The 18,172-nt window shown below is 33.3% G+C and overlaps 1 pseudogene; it reads left to right on the top strand.

The window, feature by feature from the left end:
• Window positions 1–1,358: 1,358 nt before the first annotated feature.
• The window catches only part of LOC112817880 (U6 snRNA-associated Sm-like protein LSm3 pseudogene), a 100,336-nt pseudogene continuing 83,522 nt past the window's right edge, over window positions 1,359–18,172 (top strand).

Consider the following 18,172-nt stretch of genomic DNA (forward strand, 5'->3'; position numbering starts at 1 on the left):
TATTTAGCCAAAAATGGAATATCTCTACACAGATTTCTCTCCAAATTGTCGCACTAGTTAACATTCCCATCAGGTAGAAAGAGCATTCCTGTATCTTCACATACCAGCCAACACTTGGAACCATCTAGACTCTCATTCTTTTTTTCAGTCTAATATGTGTAATATGTGTAATGACTTGTTTGACGTTTATTTTTTCTGGCTATCAATTGTATTCATTTCGTGGGGCTTCTATAACAACCACAAACCGGGAGGCTTAAAAAAATGCACTTCGGGAAAAATTCATTCTCTCACAGTTCTTGGAGGCTAAAACTACAAATTCAAGGTGTTGGCAGGGCCACACTCCCTCTGAATTCTCTAGTAGAGAATCTTTCCTTGCCTCTTCCGTTTCTAGTAGCTTGAGCATTCCTTACTTTGTGGCTGCATACCTCCAATCTCTGCCTCCTGACATGGCCTTCTCCTTTGGTGTGTCTTCTCTTTTCTTCTAAGGATGCTTCTCATTGAATTTAGGGGCCATCCAGAAAATCCAAGATAATCTCCTCTCTAGATCCTTAATTTAATCACTTTTGCAGGGGCACTGGGTGGCTCAGTTGGTTAAGCGTCTGCCTTCGGCTCAGGTCATCCCAGGGTCCTGGGATTGAGCCCCGCATCGGGCTCCCTGCTCAGCAGGGAGCCTGCTTCTCCTTCTCCCACTTGCCCTGCTAGTGCTCTCTCTCTCTGTCAAATAAATAAAATCCTTAAAACAAAATTAAAAAATAATTACATTTGCAAAGACATTTTTTTTTTTTCTAATACGATCATATTCACAGGTTCCAGGTGTTAGGACATAGAAATATCTTTTGGAGGTCCATTATTCATCCCACTACAGCAATGGTTTATAGGTTCATCTTATCAGCATTGTTAGATTCTGCTCTTAAAAATTTCCTACTCATTTCATGTATAATTTTTCTTTTATAATTGTTTTCTTTCTTGCTGATTTTTAACAGTTCTTGTCTATTCTAGACACTAATCATTTTTTGATTTTAGACACTGAAAATATCTCCTCACATTTATTTATCATTTTAGTCCCTGACATTCTTCAGTAAAATAAATATATTTTTTAAAACCTTAGTTTTAAAGTATTGCTTCTTAAGTTCAAAGACTAAAACTTGAGTGATACCCACTCTTCAAGTATTCAGGATGCTGCTAAACAACAGACAATCCCCTTTTAGGGAAAAGATGTTATATTGAATGACAACACAAATCTATACTAAATTTTATTTATATACTAAATTTTTATATACTGTAACAAATAATCAGTAAAACAATCAGCAAGACATTTTTGGAGAATTTTCCAATATTTTCCTTAATGTTACGCCAAAATGGCCACAGGTAAGTGAGATCATTCTGTTTCTAATATCTCTATACAGGCTGTAAATATAGTGAAAAGAATGTTTCACTGATATCCCTTTTCATTGACATTACCAGTTGCCCTTCTAAAACATACAGATTATGGTGCTAGATGATAAATATTAGATAATGGCATTTTGCATTTTTGCCTAGATGTTTAAGTGGGAAAAATTAAATATTTCCCTTTTACCTAGGGACTCACATATAATATAATTTAATATTTGATAATGCCACATAGTTTTTATAAAACATATTTTCATAAAACTAAAATATGATGTTTGACAATTAGAGAAAGTTTTAATAACATTTGGTTTAGGGATGGTATGAACCAGGATTACTTTTCTCAATTGTAACAGGAACTAGAATAAGTTGAAATCTGATCCAGTGTAAAGAAGTTTTTATTAAGAACTTTTTAAATTAAAGTTTTACTATTTTAAGTATCACCTAAACTACAACTTAGAAAGTACACTTCTTTAAAATCATTAGATTTATATTATGTGTTAGCAAAATATTCACAGTAACTCATCAAATAGTTTCGACCATAAATTTTAAAAGGCTATTTCATATTGCAGTTAGCAGAGCATATGTCTCAGTGATAATGAACTTACAGTGTAATGTATGAAGTGGACACTGAAAAGTAATTTAAGGGTTTAGAGTGATTTAAAAGTCATTTTCCTTTATTAGTTTGTAAGATAGAAGTAATTTATTTTATATTTGGGGCATTTCTTTTATATTATATGTCATATGTGTTCATCCTCTTAATGTGGAAAGCTGGTAATTGTCATTTTGATCTATGGCCTTTACAGGCAATTTTACTGAAAATAAAATAGCCATTGCTAATAATAGCTTTATTGCCATTAACATATTTCATATCATGTTATAATGCAGTTGAAAAATTATATTAGAATGATATATACTCATTTTAATGAATTTAGAGTACATTTTTAAAGGTAGTTTATTTTAAAACATACTTTCACTCTATGATTCTAAATTGAAAGCTTAAGTTTAATTTAGTAGTAGAAAGAGTAAAGCAAAGAAATGAAGTTTGCTTGAAACATATAATTATAAATTTTTCTATTTGAATTAAGTTGTTTTTCTAAACTAGATTTATTTATAAGGCCAAGATTTACCATGGCATTGTAAATAAGTTTGATTTTTGACCTGGTATCCAGTTGGAATTTTTTTATATAATTAAATATTCTTAGACATGTTGGTTATACCTGGAACCAAAATAACTCATTTTGGAGCTGAAATACTTAAAGACTTTTCCAGTGTTCTTTTCTAATCTGTCAAAGTCAAATGTTGAATATTGTTCACAAGACTTTATTTTAAATGGCATTCAAATGTTTTAAAATGTTCACCTCTATTGTGGCCTCCATCTTCTATTTTCAGACCTATATGACTCCATTTGTTATTTACATTCACACTGGAGGATTAAACTCAGAAATAAACATATAAATGTAATCTCAAAAATGCACAAATGTATTTCAAGAAGAAATTCTGGAAAGTTTTTCAGGAGACTTCTCTGACAATTAAGTTTATCAACAGGCTTCCAATTGTTCCTTTTGCAGAATATGCATTTATAATCTTTTTGGGGTACACTAGGTTAAATTATGATTTCGTCTACCTCAAAATCAAGTTATGGTTCTTAACATCTTCTTCCCTACTCATAAAGAAGATTTCAAGTACACTATAAACAAATTTCTCCCTGCCACGAATTGTCCCATTCCTGTTTCTACATACTCCTTTACACATTCGAGCAACTAACAACTTTTGCCAAACTCTACCTTCTATCCTTTAATGAAAACTCAGATGAGCATTCTTTGGTTTTTATTCACTTATTTCATAGTAGTTTTGTGCTTCTATGTCCAACTCTTTTGATTAGACCCTCTTGATGGGATTTGTTTACTGTTTAATCCCAGGAAAGTTAGATTTCATTGTCTGGGATCTAAGGGTATCTGCATCCCTCTAACAAACCAAGCCAGATCACCTGAAAAATACAGGCTTGGAACTTAGCGGTTTTTCAGTGATTTTAGATGCATTGTTATCGTGGTGGGTATATCAGCAGTTAGTAATTCTGAAAATGGGTATGTTTATAAATGGTTTACTATTGTGATGGTAAATCAAGTCACACTAACGAAGTCAAATGTAGGAGAGTGTTGTTATTCTCGGTATTAAGGATTTTCATGATGGAAAAAAAAATCAATTCTAGGTACTAGCAATTTTGGAAGTTCTGAATAAAAACTTCAAATTCATAGGAAAAGTGATAAGTTGTAATTTGAAGTATAAATAATGTTTTTATTTAAACATATTTAAAACCCATATTAAGGAATGATTTAAATGAGACTGGTCAGAGAATTTGGCAGACAGACCTGAAAAATCTTTATATCCTAGGGCTACTCAAAGACATATGAACAAGAGCTATTCTCAAATTATTAATTACATATCTGAAGGAGACAAATACAGAAATTAAAAGTTTTATAGTATTTTGGCAGATTAATTTATGTCTGTTAAATCCAAGTATAAAAAATAATTTGGGCTTGTAAAAAATTTTTTTAAATACAGTGTCGACTAAGAAATGATTTTGCAATGTCTTAAGAAACAGGGTTAATAATTATATAACTGCAGCATCAATCTCGCAAAACAAAAATATCCCACATCAATTTGTTTATAAAACCTTCTTAGTAACTTATATAATGGTAATAATACCAGTGTTAATCTATAAAAAATAAAATAATAGCAAACAACTGCTGGATTATACCTCCGAAAATGCAAGAAGTCAAGTGTAATTAGCTGCCTATAAAATTTTGCACTTTTTGGCTTATATTCAGTGCTGTTAAATCCAAATCACTTACACAAATATACCATTACAATAGAAAACACATTTCCTGGCTTGCAGATATTATATCATAGAAAATATTTTGAAAAACCAATCTTTAACTTGAACTATGCATGAACTACATGATGAAAATTTTACTTAGAACATCTAAAGAAGAAAACATTTGAAAATATATATACATTTTTTATTACCAAGAAAGTAACATGAGCTAAATGTAAATTCAATTGAGGTTGTATCAATAATAAATAACACTATAAAATAGCTAATAAGAAATTCCATAGGCATGTCTATTTGCCAAAAACAATGCCATAATATAACATAAAGCCTCACAACGTAATGATGTCATTCAAACATATTCATCTAGCAGCATTTACTGGGAGAAATAATAAGTAGAAATATTAGCATATTATTTTGGAACCTGAATATTACTTAGAAATATGCTTTTGATCTCAACTGAATGTCAGGGAAAAAAGCCTTAGTTTCAGGAAAATAAAATATTTAGGCTAATACAATATTAATTAATTGAGAAATAATTTCATTTTAAAGTAAAATGCATTTAATGAAATGTCTATATACCTTAATCTAATATATACTTAATACATACATACATGTAATCTTTTGGTATTTTCACTTACACAAGATTTATCATGAAGGGAAATATTAATTGTATATAAATCCATCGTCAAAATGTCTACAACTGAATCATCACATTACCAACTAGTGACAGTTGAGTACACGACAAAGGTCTGAATTCCTTCTAAGTCCAGGAATGTCTCAGAAGCAAGAATCACACTGACAGAGAAAGACAGAAAGAGAGAAAGAGAAAAAGAGAGGAAGAGACAGGGAGAGAGAGGGAAAGTGAGAGAGAACATTAATTCTTCCTTATTATTTTTTCTGTCTGTCCTACAACTAGGGTTCCTCTAGTATGGTATTATAAATTACTAATAGTTACAGTCAAACTGCATTAGTTTGATGACTATAAAATAGTGTTTATCAAGAAAAAACCATAAACAAAGCAGTCATTGGTGTTAAAGAGATGTACTTTAAATATAAAATCACTGGATGAAAATACAATAAAAAAACATGGACCATACAAACAATAAGCCTAAGAAGGCTACAGTGGCAATAATAGCATAATATAAATAAACTTCAAGATGTAGAGTATTACCAGAGGTAAATTTAATACTTCATAGTAATAAAAGAATACATTTGTCTGGAAGACTAGCAATCATAAATGTGTATGCACCAAATACTGGAGCTTCCAAAAACATGAGCAAATTAAAAGTATTTAAAAGGGGCACCTGGGTGGCTTAGTAGGTTAAGCATCTGCCTTCAGCTCAGGTCATGATCCTGGGGTCCTGGGATTGAGCCCCTCATCGGGCTCCCTGCTCAGCAGAGAGTCTGCTTCTTTCTCTCCCTCTGACCCTCCCCCCAGTTTTTGCTTTCTCTCTCTTTCTGATGAATAAATAAATAAAAAAATAGAAGTATTTAAGAAAAAATAAGCAAATTCAAAATAGAGATTTGAGGCACTCCTCTCTCAGTAAGAAAAAAAGGGGGAGGGATAGTAGTAAAGATAAAAAAGATGAACAACCACTTTGATCTAATTTACATTTATAGGCTAATACAGTCAACCATTGTAGAATCCACACTTTTCAACTGCATACATTATTCATTCACCAAGGTAGACTTCACCTGGAGCCATAAAACAAATACCAAAATTTGAAATATTCTCTTACCATCAGCAATTAAATTAGGAAAAAAAAATTCCAAATATCTGGAAATCAAACAACCTATTTCTAAATTAGTTAAATAAGAAATTAAGAGAAAAAAAGAAAATTAGGCCACATTTAAAAAAATAATGAAATTAATATTACACTATATCTTAACTAAGTACGATTTAAATAAAAACTCTAAAAATAATGAAAATATATCATGCACATAAGGAAAGACAAATCTTGTATTTGCCTTGGATATTATGTGTGCCCTATCTTCTTATTAGTTTAACTGCCAAGGTCTCAAACTTTCAAGGCCTCAAACTTTCATCCTTTATTTTTCCATGGATAGAAATAAAAAAAATCTTGAAAAAAATCAATTTCTTTGTTGTTCTTTTTTTTCTTTGCCTTTTTTTCTTCTTTGTTGTTCTTTCTAGTGGAAGTTGAGGGAAATATTTATACAATTTAAGTTGGCCCCTCTTGTCATAATGTAAGGAATCCAGGCTCTGAGTCAGAATCATCTGTAAGAATAAGCCACCCCAAAAATCTCAGTGGCTGACAGCAACAAATATTACTTTTGTATGTTGCATATCAGTTGCCACAGACTGGCTACCCTGTTCCACAGATCTTCTTATTCTAGGGTCCAGTCCAAGAAAAACTCCTTTTCAGGACATACCACTGTTGCGGCATTAAGAAAACAGCAGGATCTGCCAAAACCACAGAATGCCTCTTGAAATATTTGCTTGGGGTTGGCACACTATCACTTCTGCTCATAATCCTTGTCTTCCACTCTATCTTGACCCACATGGAGGATCTCCAATTTGAGTGTCAGAGAAAGAGGTGTTTTTACAGGTTAAGGTTAATAAGATATGTCGATATTCACTGAAGCTGGTGAATATTTCTTTTCAACGTGGGGCCCTTCACCAAGATCCTTCACATGGCATATTTCTCTATGACAACTCCGGTAAAATTATAGTACAAGTATAGCAGTTTGAAATGTACGACTATATTTTCTATACTCAATAGGGGAATAAAATCACTTGTGAACACTTTGCCAGCTCCACTTCCATTTCTGGGAAACTGGTGATGGGTGTTGCTATGAAAACAAATGAGCTAGAAATCAGTCCTACAATTACCAAAACTGGAAAGCAAGCTTTATAATACACTGATGCTACAACAATCTGCTTTTGATATATAATTTTGGTTTACGAAAAATACAAGGACAAAACAAGCTGTGTAAACAAATGTCTATGCATTATGGAAATGGCTTTCAAACTAAACCACTGCCAGATAATCAGTGCCCTTTTCCTGTCTTCCAATGGGTAAAAACAATGTGAAATCCTAATCTCTCTGTGGATGTAGTGGTCTTCTCTTTAGCTTAACCACTACTTATTTTGATCTCAGTCTTTCATTACTGTTCAGGAACAACTAACAAGATAAATGCTGAATTATTCTTTCAAAACAAAACACACCAGCAAAAAGAAACAGAGCTTCTTGTAGTACTTGATATAGGAAGTACCACAATCTTAGGCAAATTATGGTCAACATCAAGGAATATTCAAATTCTCGACCTGAGAATAATTTTTATTTTCATCCATGACTTTATTACAGTTCTTGTATTAGTCTAGTTTGTTTTGAGTAAGCAGTTACTATATGCCACTGTGCTAGATATAAACCTTAGAAGTTGATTATCTGTTTGCCCTCAAGAAACTCAAAATCCACTGAGAGTAAATGAACATGTAAAAATAATTCTAATATAATGCATGTGATGTTCAAATTATGGACAGAAAGGAGAAAGTAAATTTAACTTATGGATTACTTCATGAATATGTGCCATGATAGTCCAGAAAATTCGGGCCACTCCAGTTCTTTTTAATTAGTTACAATTAATTAAATATGGAAGCATAAGCATTCAGTCTTAGAAGAATCTTAAGACATTCTCTAGTTCAACATACTTTTTTTTTAAATTTATTTATTTTTAGAGAGAGAGAAAGTGCACGCGGGTATACGGGACAGGGGAAAGAGGGGCGAAGGAGACCTGGAGGGAGAGGAGAGAGAGAATCTTAAGCAGGCTCCATGCCCGGGAGAGCCAGAGGAGGCAGGCCTCCATCTTAGGACACTGAGATCATGACCTGAGCTGGAATCAAGAGTCAGACCCTCACCTGACTGAGCCACCCAGATGCCCCTATTTCAACATACTTTTACAAAAGCATGAGGTCAAGATTCAGTTACTGACTGATCCAGAATGGGAACCCAAGCTGCCTGATTCTGAGTACATATTTGTTTCTATATCTCCATTTGCTTATTTCTTACGACATTGTAACTTTTTGCTTCTTTTCAGTTTTCCTTGCTTCTGATAGTGAAATAGGAACTACAGAATACATCTTATATGTGTTAGACACAGACTTTTTCTGTGTTTCTGTGTTGTCCAGTGTTTGCTCAAATGTGCTAAAATATAACACAATTAGAATATTAAACTTTCAGTATATAAAGAAACCATAACCAGATAGAAAGTTTTTTTGGTTTGAAAACAAGTAAAAAAAATCTATCCTCACATTCTACCTCCTAAAGGATTCGCCGTTTGCTTGACAATCAAGCTGCTAATAGTCCTCCAGAAAAGTGCATTTGGCACTTCACTTTTTTTTAATGGTCCTAACTGTTTGTTTGTTGTTTGTTTGTTTGTTTGTTTGTTTTAATTGGTAAAGCTTTGATCTGGCCAGTTCCAAATCTAACTTATGCTATAGAATTATTTCAGTGCTATTTGAACATGTTGTAGTAAATGAAGAAAAGTGCATTGAATAATTAACCAACTATTCAATAGCTGGAAGTTAACCTCAATAAAAGAAAGAGCTAGATTATCGTCTTTTAAAGAAGAGAAACAAAAAGAAAAGAAATAAAAAGAAAATTTCAGCAGTAACAGAAAATTACAGCGTTGTATTTTGTGTCAAGTAAACTAAATAGCTGGTTAAAAAGAGGAACAGCTCTCCAAAATACCATGCTACATATTTTTCAGTATCTTATATTATAAACTTAGAAACATTTCACTTTTATGTGTATATACCAGAACTTACTCTTAATAATATTTTTATTAGTTAATGCATGTCCTTTTTAAAAATTACAGGAGCACCCGGCTGGCTCAGTCAGTGGAGCATGCGACTCTTAATCTTGGGGTTGTGAGTTTGAGCCCCACGTTGGGTATGGAGGTTGCTTAAAAATAAAAACTTTAAAAAAAATTACAGAGCACCTACAATCAGCACTATGCAAGATCCCTGTTTATAAAGCATGTCTGCTGTTTCTCATCATTAACCTAGTACATAATAAGAACTCTCTATTTACCAACAACATTCTAAATTTATACTTTCCATGAGCTATTCCACCATTCTATTAGATGAAGTTAGTGAATTTCTACCTCTTTTAATCTCTACAAATTATCCTATCTACAATGATCTCTAGTGTTCTCTATTATACTAGAATTACTATGATAGGTAGGGAAATATTCTGCAAAATGTACTGCTGTGTTTTTCTTTACTACAATTCCTATAAGCAGCCTTCTCTCTTTCAATATTTTCTAACAGGGTCCTATTGTTATTCTGGGTGGGAGAATTTTTCTCTTTCTGTGGTCCACACTTCAGGATTTTTAGAATTCCTTACCCTCGCTCACTAAACGCCAATAAAAGACCCAGTCATTTTGGAAACCAAAGCCACTTCACACATATTCCAAATGCCTTCCAAGGTGAATTACTGCAGGTGTAGTGGGTCAGACACACCCACATCGCCTATCCAGAGAAACAGAATAGTTTTATCAAGAAACCAATGAGAAAGAAACAAGAAATATTGCTTTACTATCCTTTTTAACATTAGAAATAATTTTTTGAAAACACATGGAAATTGTAAAACTTGAAGTTTTTTGATTTGCCAGGAAAAAAAAATAATCCCAAAGAAATCAGATTAGTTAGGAGATACTAAACAACAGGTTGAGGAGAAAGGAGAGGAAAAGCAATTCATGCACCCAGTCTTCAGGGGTTAGGGTTATTTGGGAGCAGGGAGTAGAGTGGATTGGGATCTAGAAGAAGAACAGACCCAGAGTAGCTCCTGGAGTGAAAGGAGCCTGCACTCACAAGGCTCCTGGACTCCAGGTCCCAGAGCATAATGGCTCCTGAGCCAATGCCAATAGATCCTCTGTTCTTGTTAGAGTGAACATGCCCATACACGTTGTGTTGAGAAGACATATCTGTTGTCCTTCTGACTGGCACAGGACTTCTGTCAACACCTGCTTTTATAGCAGAGTCCTTTCAACCAATGTTCCGTCTACCTATGTCCCTAAAATAGTTAAGCCCTGTGACCTATGTGGCAACCATATTCTGTCAACTTCCCCAATCTAACAAAAATATGTCCAAACAGAGAGACTGGGTTTCATGACATCTGAAAGAGCTGTGGTCCTGTGACAAGCAGTGTCTGTCCCATGAAAGTGATGAACATGGTGAAACCCTTTGAAATTTGTGTACATGATAAGCTTCCCACAGGGTCCCTGAGATTTGAGTTTCTGTATAACTTGGAGTGATTTCTACAATAAAAGACCCTTAATAAATAACTATTAGGTAAACACATAAAATAATGACTGTATGAAAAAATCAACGCAAATAACATTTATTTTTTTTTTAAGATTTTATTTATTGGGGTGCTTGAGTGGCTTAGTTGGGTTGAGCAACCAACTCCTGATTTTGCCTCAGGTCATGATGTCATGGGTCGTGAGATGGAGGCCCACCTGGGGCTCTGTGCTCAGTGGGGAGTCTGCTTCAGATTCTCTCCCTCCGTCCCTCTCCCCACTCCTGCTCTCTCTCTAAAATAAATAAATAAAATATTTTTTATTTATTATAGAGAGAGCACATGAACTGGGGGAAAAGAAGAGGGAAAGGGAGAGGGAGAGAGAATCTGAAGCAGACTCCATGCTGAGTGCCTAGCCCCTTATGGGCAGGGCTCGAGCTCACCACAGAGAGATCATGACATGAGCCAAAACCAAGAGTCAGATGCTTAATCAACTGAGCCACCCAGGCACCCTGCAAGTAACAGTTTTTTAAAAGATTTTATTTATTAATTTGAGAGAGACAGACAGAGAGCATGAGAATGGGAGAGAGGCAGAGGCAGAGGGAGAAGCAGACTCCCTGCTGAGCTGGGAGCCCAATGTGGGGTTTAATCACAGGACCCTGGGATCACCACCTGAGCTGAAGACAGATGTTTAACCATCTGAGCCACCCAGGTGTCCCCACAAGTAACATTTAAAAAGGAAATTTATACCTTTAAAAATAGGTATATGCATCTATTTATCTCTCCAAAGATAAATACCTTTTTTTTAATTTGTCAACATCATTTTTTCATTATAGCTCCCTATTCTGTTAATCTTCTCACATTGATTGCTTTTCTTATATGATAACCTCAAGTAAAAGACAAAGGGAGAAAAAAGTTTTAATTTTTATTATAGATCTCAAAAAAAGAAAGATCATTTAAAATCAATCTAATTTTTTTTCCTTTTAATAATTCTCTTTGGTTTCTTACTTCTGATATTCAAGAACATAAACACTTGTCTATCCAGTATATTTCTATTTCAGTAACAACAGTTGAGCCAAGGCTGTAGTTAATTCCAACAGAATGGTGAAATGTTAATTTTTTTTTAAATCTCTCAGTATAGCAATGAAGAAAAAAGCAAGAAACATTTACTATATAACATTTACTATCACATTTACTATATAAACTTTTCTTTTATTACATTCCCCAAATCCATATATTCGTCACGATTTATTACTAGAAGATTTAGATGCATTTGTTCTAAAGATGTGTTGGCTGCAAATCTGAACAACATATATGTCATTCAGTTTCTTTTTTTATTGTCCAGCATTGTTTTTCCTAATCCATACTAGTCAAACTTATATATATCAAAATTTGCATTTTGCTGTGTATATATAATTAAATTTAATCTTGAAAACTTCTCACCTACCTTTTTGGTCCCTGCACATTAAAGCTGACCTTTCCAGAGTCCTAGTACAGTTTATTCCAAAGCTCTCCTGTAATACAATTAGCTACAAAGCTAACAACACTGGAAGATCAATTCTGAACCCCAGTTTTCACCAAACTATTCTGTAGTGAGAGATGAAATTTGGTTGTAATTCTGGGTGATAGGTTCTTTCCCATGTGGATACTGGCTATGATATTCTTCCATAAAGATAAAAAAGAAGGCCTGGAGCTGCTAACTCTTGGCGTAAAATATATTATAATATAATATATAATATAACATAATATCAATTAACACCTCAGATTATTTCCTTCCACTAGAGTAGTATTTCATATAAAATATAAATTATTAATATTGATTGACAGAAAATATATAGCACATTCATAGTTGTGAAATGGTGAAAGTTTATATCCACTTTGCTTTATAAAACAAGGTTGACCTATGTCCCTGAAATTTTCTCTTTTGGTTTTCAGACACCATTGTCTGCCTAAATAGCCTCTACACTAACTAAAGACTACTTCCCAGTCTATATTGTTTGCATTCCTCCTCTTTCTGCTTTTTAAATCCTTAGGATGTTGGCATTTCCTTTCTTTTGGATGATGAGAAATCTAAGTGTCTCATCTTGGGCAAAATTACACTTATGGATTAAAAAATACTCTCGTAGATTTCCAGATCTACAACTCCCCACATCTTCCTAAACTGTGAAAGAATATTTCTAACTGACCATTAGATGCTTTTTTACTCTTAGCCCATCAGCAACCTAAAATCACCTTATACAAACTGAACCTCTCCCTTCATTGAAAACTTAGAATATTTTCTTCAGTTAATATGACCAGTGATGTTTATGCTTGTAAACCAGAAGCCTATGCTTCAGCAACAAAACTGTATTATATTAAATCTGTGAGCCATGCAATGTTTAAGTTCTGTGAACATTCCATGTACTTTCACATTCATGCTATTCTACAATGCTGTTTGCTCTGCAAGATCCTACGTTCCTTGTTCAACATATGATCCCCAGTGTGGCACAAAATAAATGTCTCTTGTGTTTGTGGCATAGTGTGATGAGAGTTATCTTTTGCTTTCTTTACTTTTTTTTCTGGTTCATCATGTATTCATTCTGTGGTGTCTTATAGAAATTCCTTCATTGTTATTAGAAAATATAAAAATCAACTTGCTTTAAAATGGAAAAAAAATATTTTCCAAAGAAATCAGCAAAGGGGCATGTAATAAAGAATCACTACCTAAGGAAGATAAATATCTTCCGCAAAGCTACATAGTAGTTTTTCATTTTCATCTAGTAAAGCAGTTCAAGTATTGTTATGTCTTCTTCTCTTACTAAAATACATACTACAGATTACAAATTTGTTACAGCATGATTATTTCATCCTAAACATAAATAAATACTATAAGTTATTTTACCGAAAAATATTTTCTTATGTGTATACTGTTTTATCATATTGAAACATCATTATGTATTATTTGCTGATTACAGAGGAAATCCATTTCCAATGTAGAACATTGGAAGTTAGAGTAAGGCACAAATTAGACAATTTATTTATTACATATGTTTCCACTACCCTGAGATAAGCATTTCTTAACACTGGGTCTATAGCTTTCCAATAATATGAATATATGGCAAAATTAAAATAATGTACACACAACTAAATAATGTCTAATTTTTAAGACAAGACAAGGGTGTTATGAATAACACTGGAAAAAACTAATTTTTATGTATTTTACCTACAATTATATCACAACTCATAAAACTGTACCAAGACATTTAAAAGGATCAGTGTGAATAAAAACACTGTTTTTTTTTTAAAGTATGGTGTTTATATACTATGCATATTTTAAACTTTCTTGATGTGAAGATATATTTCCCACCACCTGCCAAGCAAGCAAATGATCCCAGAAACAGAGGAAACTTTCAACAACGATGACAACAACAACAAAAGGATTATGTTGGTAACTACACAGGAATAATATCCAAAACAAATAAAAAATACATAAGTCAAATATTTTCTGAGTTGTATATCATTGTTTTGAATATGGTTATATTTGGGGAAAATTTCTACACCAAAGACTTGTTTGTAAAGATTTTATCTGAGAAATGGAGGTATGTGAATGGAAGTTTTTTCGATATGGCTGCTGATCCCAAAATCCAATGACCATTGCTAGTTGAGTAGGCCTCAGACTTCATAAATTCAGGATTTAGGGACAGATTCAGGGAACCTATAGGATCAGTTAATAACCTGTAGTTAGAAGAAATATTGATGGAAGAGTAGGATCAACTCACCACATGCTTCTGCACCGTTGAGAACAGAGAAAGCAAGAACAGAGATCAGGTACCACATAGGCAAGATTTAGAGGCAGGGGTTTAGCTTTCCATAAAGTGGGGAGACCTCTAGTGGTCAGTAATGCAACAGAAACTAAGAAGAGACAATGTAAAACTGGGTCAGAATAATGGAGCAAAGAAAGTATTATTATAAAAGATTTGATTTGGGATATTAACATGGTTTGAAGAGAGAGTATGGATTTTAGTTGGATACATCTAAATTTTCATCCCAACATTTGGTGAATTTCGATATTCAAACTCTACACCTATGACTTACTTCTTTTGTGTGTGCGTGACTTTTTAAAAATTTTATTATGTTATGTTAATCACCATACATTACATCATTAGTTTTTGATGTAGTGTTCCATGATTCGTTGTTTGTGTATAACACCCCCCAGTGCTCCATTCAGTACATATCCTCTTTAATACCCATCACCAGGCTAGCCCATCCCCCACCCCCTCCCCTCTAGAACCCCCAGTTTGTTTCTCAGAAAACCGGAGAATAAAGAGATAATATACCTTGTATGTTCACCTTTTTTGTTTAACTGAGGAAGCTAAGAAATCAAATAACTTTTTCAAGGTACAAAATCTAATGGTAAAAATTGTATTTGTTGATTCAGTTCAAGCATTCTGTGCAAGATCCAAAGACAACACCCTCATTTTCCAAGAAGATGGAGAAATTCTAAATGTGTATAAAAACTAAAAATATGGATAAAAAGAAAAAAACTCAGCTTTTTCCTTCCTATGTAGGGAAAAAAAAAAACAGTTCTTCCTCCTACATTTTTTCTTTCCTGTCAGTCTCCTTTCCTACTGACACAAAACACTTTACTTCAGGTCACCAACGTGTGGAGGTTTTTCCCCCCACACAATTCTCCCACAACATCAGCTGGGTGACCTCTAATTTAACCCAATTCTAACACTATCTCACAGGGAAGGGCTCAGTCCCATAAGACTGTCTTCCACCCCCACTTCAGGTGACAGTCCCAAACCCAGACTGTCATCTGGACTTCTGACCAACCAGCTATACAGTTGAAGGTTCCAACGATCCCCTCCTCAGGTTCAATTAATTTGCTACAGTGACTTACAAAACTCAGAAAAACATTTTAGTTACATTTAGTGGTTTATTATAAGAGGATATAATAAAGGGACATCCAAATGGTAGACATGAGTAAGTCAAGATATGTGCTAAGGGGTGTGGGAGCTTCCATACCCTTCACATGTTCACACCCTAGAAGTTCTCTGAACCCTTACTATTAGGAATTTTATGAAAGCTCAGTCAGGTAGGCATCAATCATTAACTCCATTTTCAGTCCTTATCCCCTCTCTAGAAAATGGGGGATGGGGCTGAAATCTTCAAGCTTCTAATCATGGCTTGGTCTTTCAATGACCAGTCCCTATCCAGGAGCCATCCAGCAGCCCACCCAGAGTCACCTCACTATAACAAAAGACATTCCTATCACCCAGGAAACTACAAAGGTTTCAGAAGCTCTGTGTCAGGAACTGGAGTCAAAGACCAAATATTGGAAAAAAGATGCCCCTAGTGCTCCTATCACTTAGGAAATTACAAGGGTTTCAGAAACTCTGTGCTAGAAAGCAGGGGGCAGAAACCAATAGATACTCTCCATTATCCCCCAGCAGACAATATTATTCTGTGTCCAAATTCAAATTTCCACAGAAGTTTTCCAATGTTTTTTTAAGGAAAGCTTTAAAGAAAAACTGCAAATAGTATTAATGGACTTGAATACCATTATATAAATGAAATTAATAGTATTTCCTATTGCAATTTTGGTTTAAAAATAGTATAAAATTGCATTTCTTAAATTCAGTGTAGTAAATGATAAAATTTTATTTTCTTTCTTTTTATTGAGGTATAAATGACATATGTTACATTAGCTTCAGGTGTACAATTTAATGATTCAATATTTGTACATATTGCTAAATGATCATAGTAAGTCTAGTTAACATTTATCACAATACATAGTCACAAAACTTTTTCTTGTGACCAAAACTTAAGATCTACTCTCTTAGTAACTTTTAAATATGCTATACAGTTTTATTAACTATAGTCACCATGCTGACTATAGAAAATTTGATTTTCTTTAATTATTTTTAGACTGAGTGAACAAATTAGGAAGAATTCACGGGAAAGTAAAAACAGGAATACAATTAAAATAAGTATCTTTTTGTAAGGTATCACTTACATTATTATGGACTGAATGTATCCCCTCAAAATGTTAAAGCCCTAACACCCATTATAGCTGTATTTGGAGATGAGGCTTTTAAGTAAGTAATTAAGGTTAAATGAGGTCATAAAGTGGAGCACCAATCCAAACTCCCCAGCAGCCTCTCTCCCTTAGTGCCTACTCAGAGGAATGGCCAGGTAAGGACAAAGCAGCTGTCTACAAACCAGGAAGAGAGACCTCACCAGAAACCAAACCCTGCTGGACCATGAAGTTGGACTTTCCAGCCTCCAGAACTATGAGAAATAAATTTCAGTTCTTTAAGTCATGTAGCCAGTGACATTTTGTTATGAAAGCCCAAACAAATATATACCCCCTAAAGATGTTGTTTGCTATATATAACTAGAATGTTTCTCATATCCCAAACTAGTTTCTGTATTTTCTTATTTTCAATACTCCAAATTTTACCTTACTGCTTCTCAGTGAGATCTAATTAATTTCTAACAACATCTAATTTCTAACTATTTATTTGTTTGTTTTTATTGCACCCAAGATCTCGCCTCTGGAAAAGTACAAATTTTACATAACCAGTATTTTTGGTAAATACATATCATGTACTTTTATCAACCTTATCAGAGCAAAATAGTTAATTCCCAATGATCTCTTGAACTCACATTCATCTATCTAATTTGAATAACTTTTTTTGAATACCTATTTTTTTTTAATGTCAAGTAAGTGATATGAAGAGAAATCAAACACCAAAATGTGAAATTTCAAATACCTAAGTTTTCTCTGCCATCAAAGGGAACATTTCATCAATGTTGTCCACAAGTAAATGCTATGGTAATAATTTTAATGGAAGGATAATAAAATTATTTACATATCTCTATATACCAGTAGAATACATTTTCTTAGGAAACAATTTCATCATTTTAAATTAGTACATAATTTTGAAGACAAAAAAGCTATCCAAATCACTCCATGAAATTCCTTCTAAAACAAGGATAAAGAATATTTATGGTTAATTAAATAATTAGTTACATAAATGAGTATTAGTCTAACCCTTTAATTTGAGGAAAAATATGATTTGTCTGAAATGTATTTTAAATGTTCTATGTATTTTTCAATGATTTATATATACAGAAAGTATGTTTGATAATAATTTTATTTTTTTATTTAAATTCAATTAGCTAAAGTATAGTACATCATTAGTTTTTGATATCATGTTCAGTGATTCATTAGTTGAATATAACACCCAGTGCTTATCATATCATATGCCCTCTTTAATTCCCATCACCCAGTTTTATGCATTTGTGCATTTACTGATCTATTTATGAAAGATCTGGAGCATTTACTATGTATCAGACATTGTGTGAAATACATTTACTATAAAGGTGAATATGATGGAATACAGTTCTTGCTGAGATATTTTACCTGTATCACTTGTAATTAGACACTGAGACCTTTAAGAAGAGAAAATAAGTGCTAACAATTTTGCATGCCCTATCTTAAGAATAGTTCCCAACACCTGGTAAGCAATTAATAATATTGGCCAAACAGATAAAAAATTGACAAATAAAATAATGAATTGATATGAATAAGTAATCTATTGTTGTCTATATTATAAAATAAATAATCTCACCATCTATTACAAATGCTATAAATTTGAAAATAGGTAAGATGTAATCAACAATGATGTACATAAAGATAAAA

Source organism: Callorhinus ursinus, unplaced genomic scaffold (assembly GCF_003265705.2).
Source record: "Callorhinus ursinus isolate GAN/ISIS: 27379988/994484 unplaced genomic scaffold, GSC_fseal_2.0 scaffold1, whole genome shotgun sequence".
Lineage (NCBI taxonomy): Eukaryota > Metazoa > Chordata > Mammalia > Carnivora > Otariidae > Callorhinus > Callorhinus ursinus.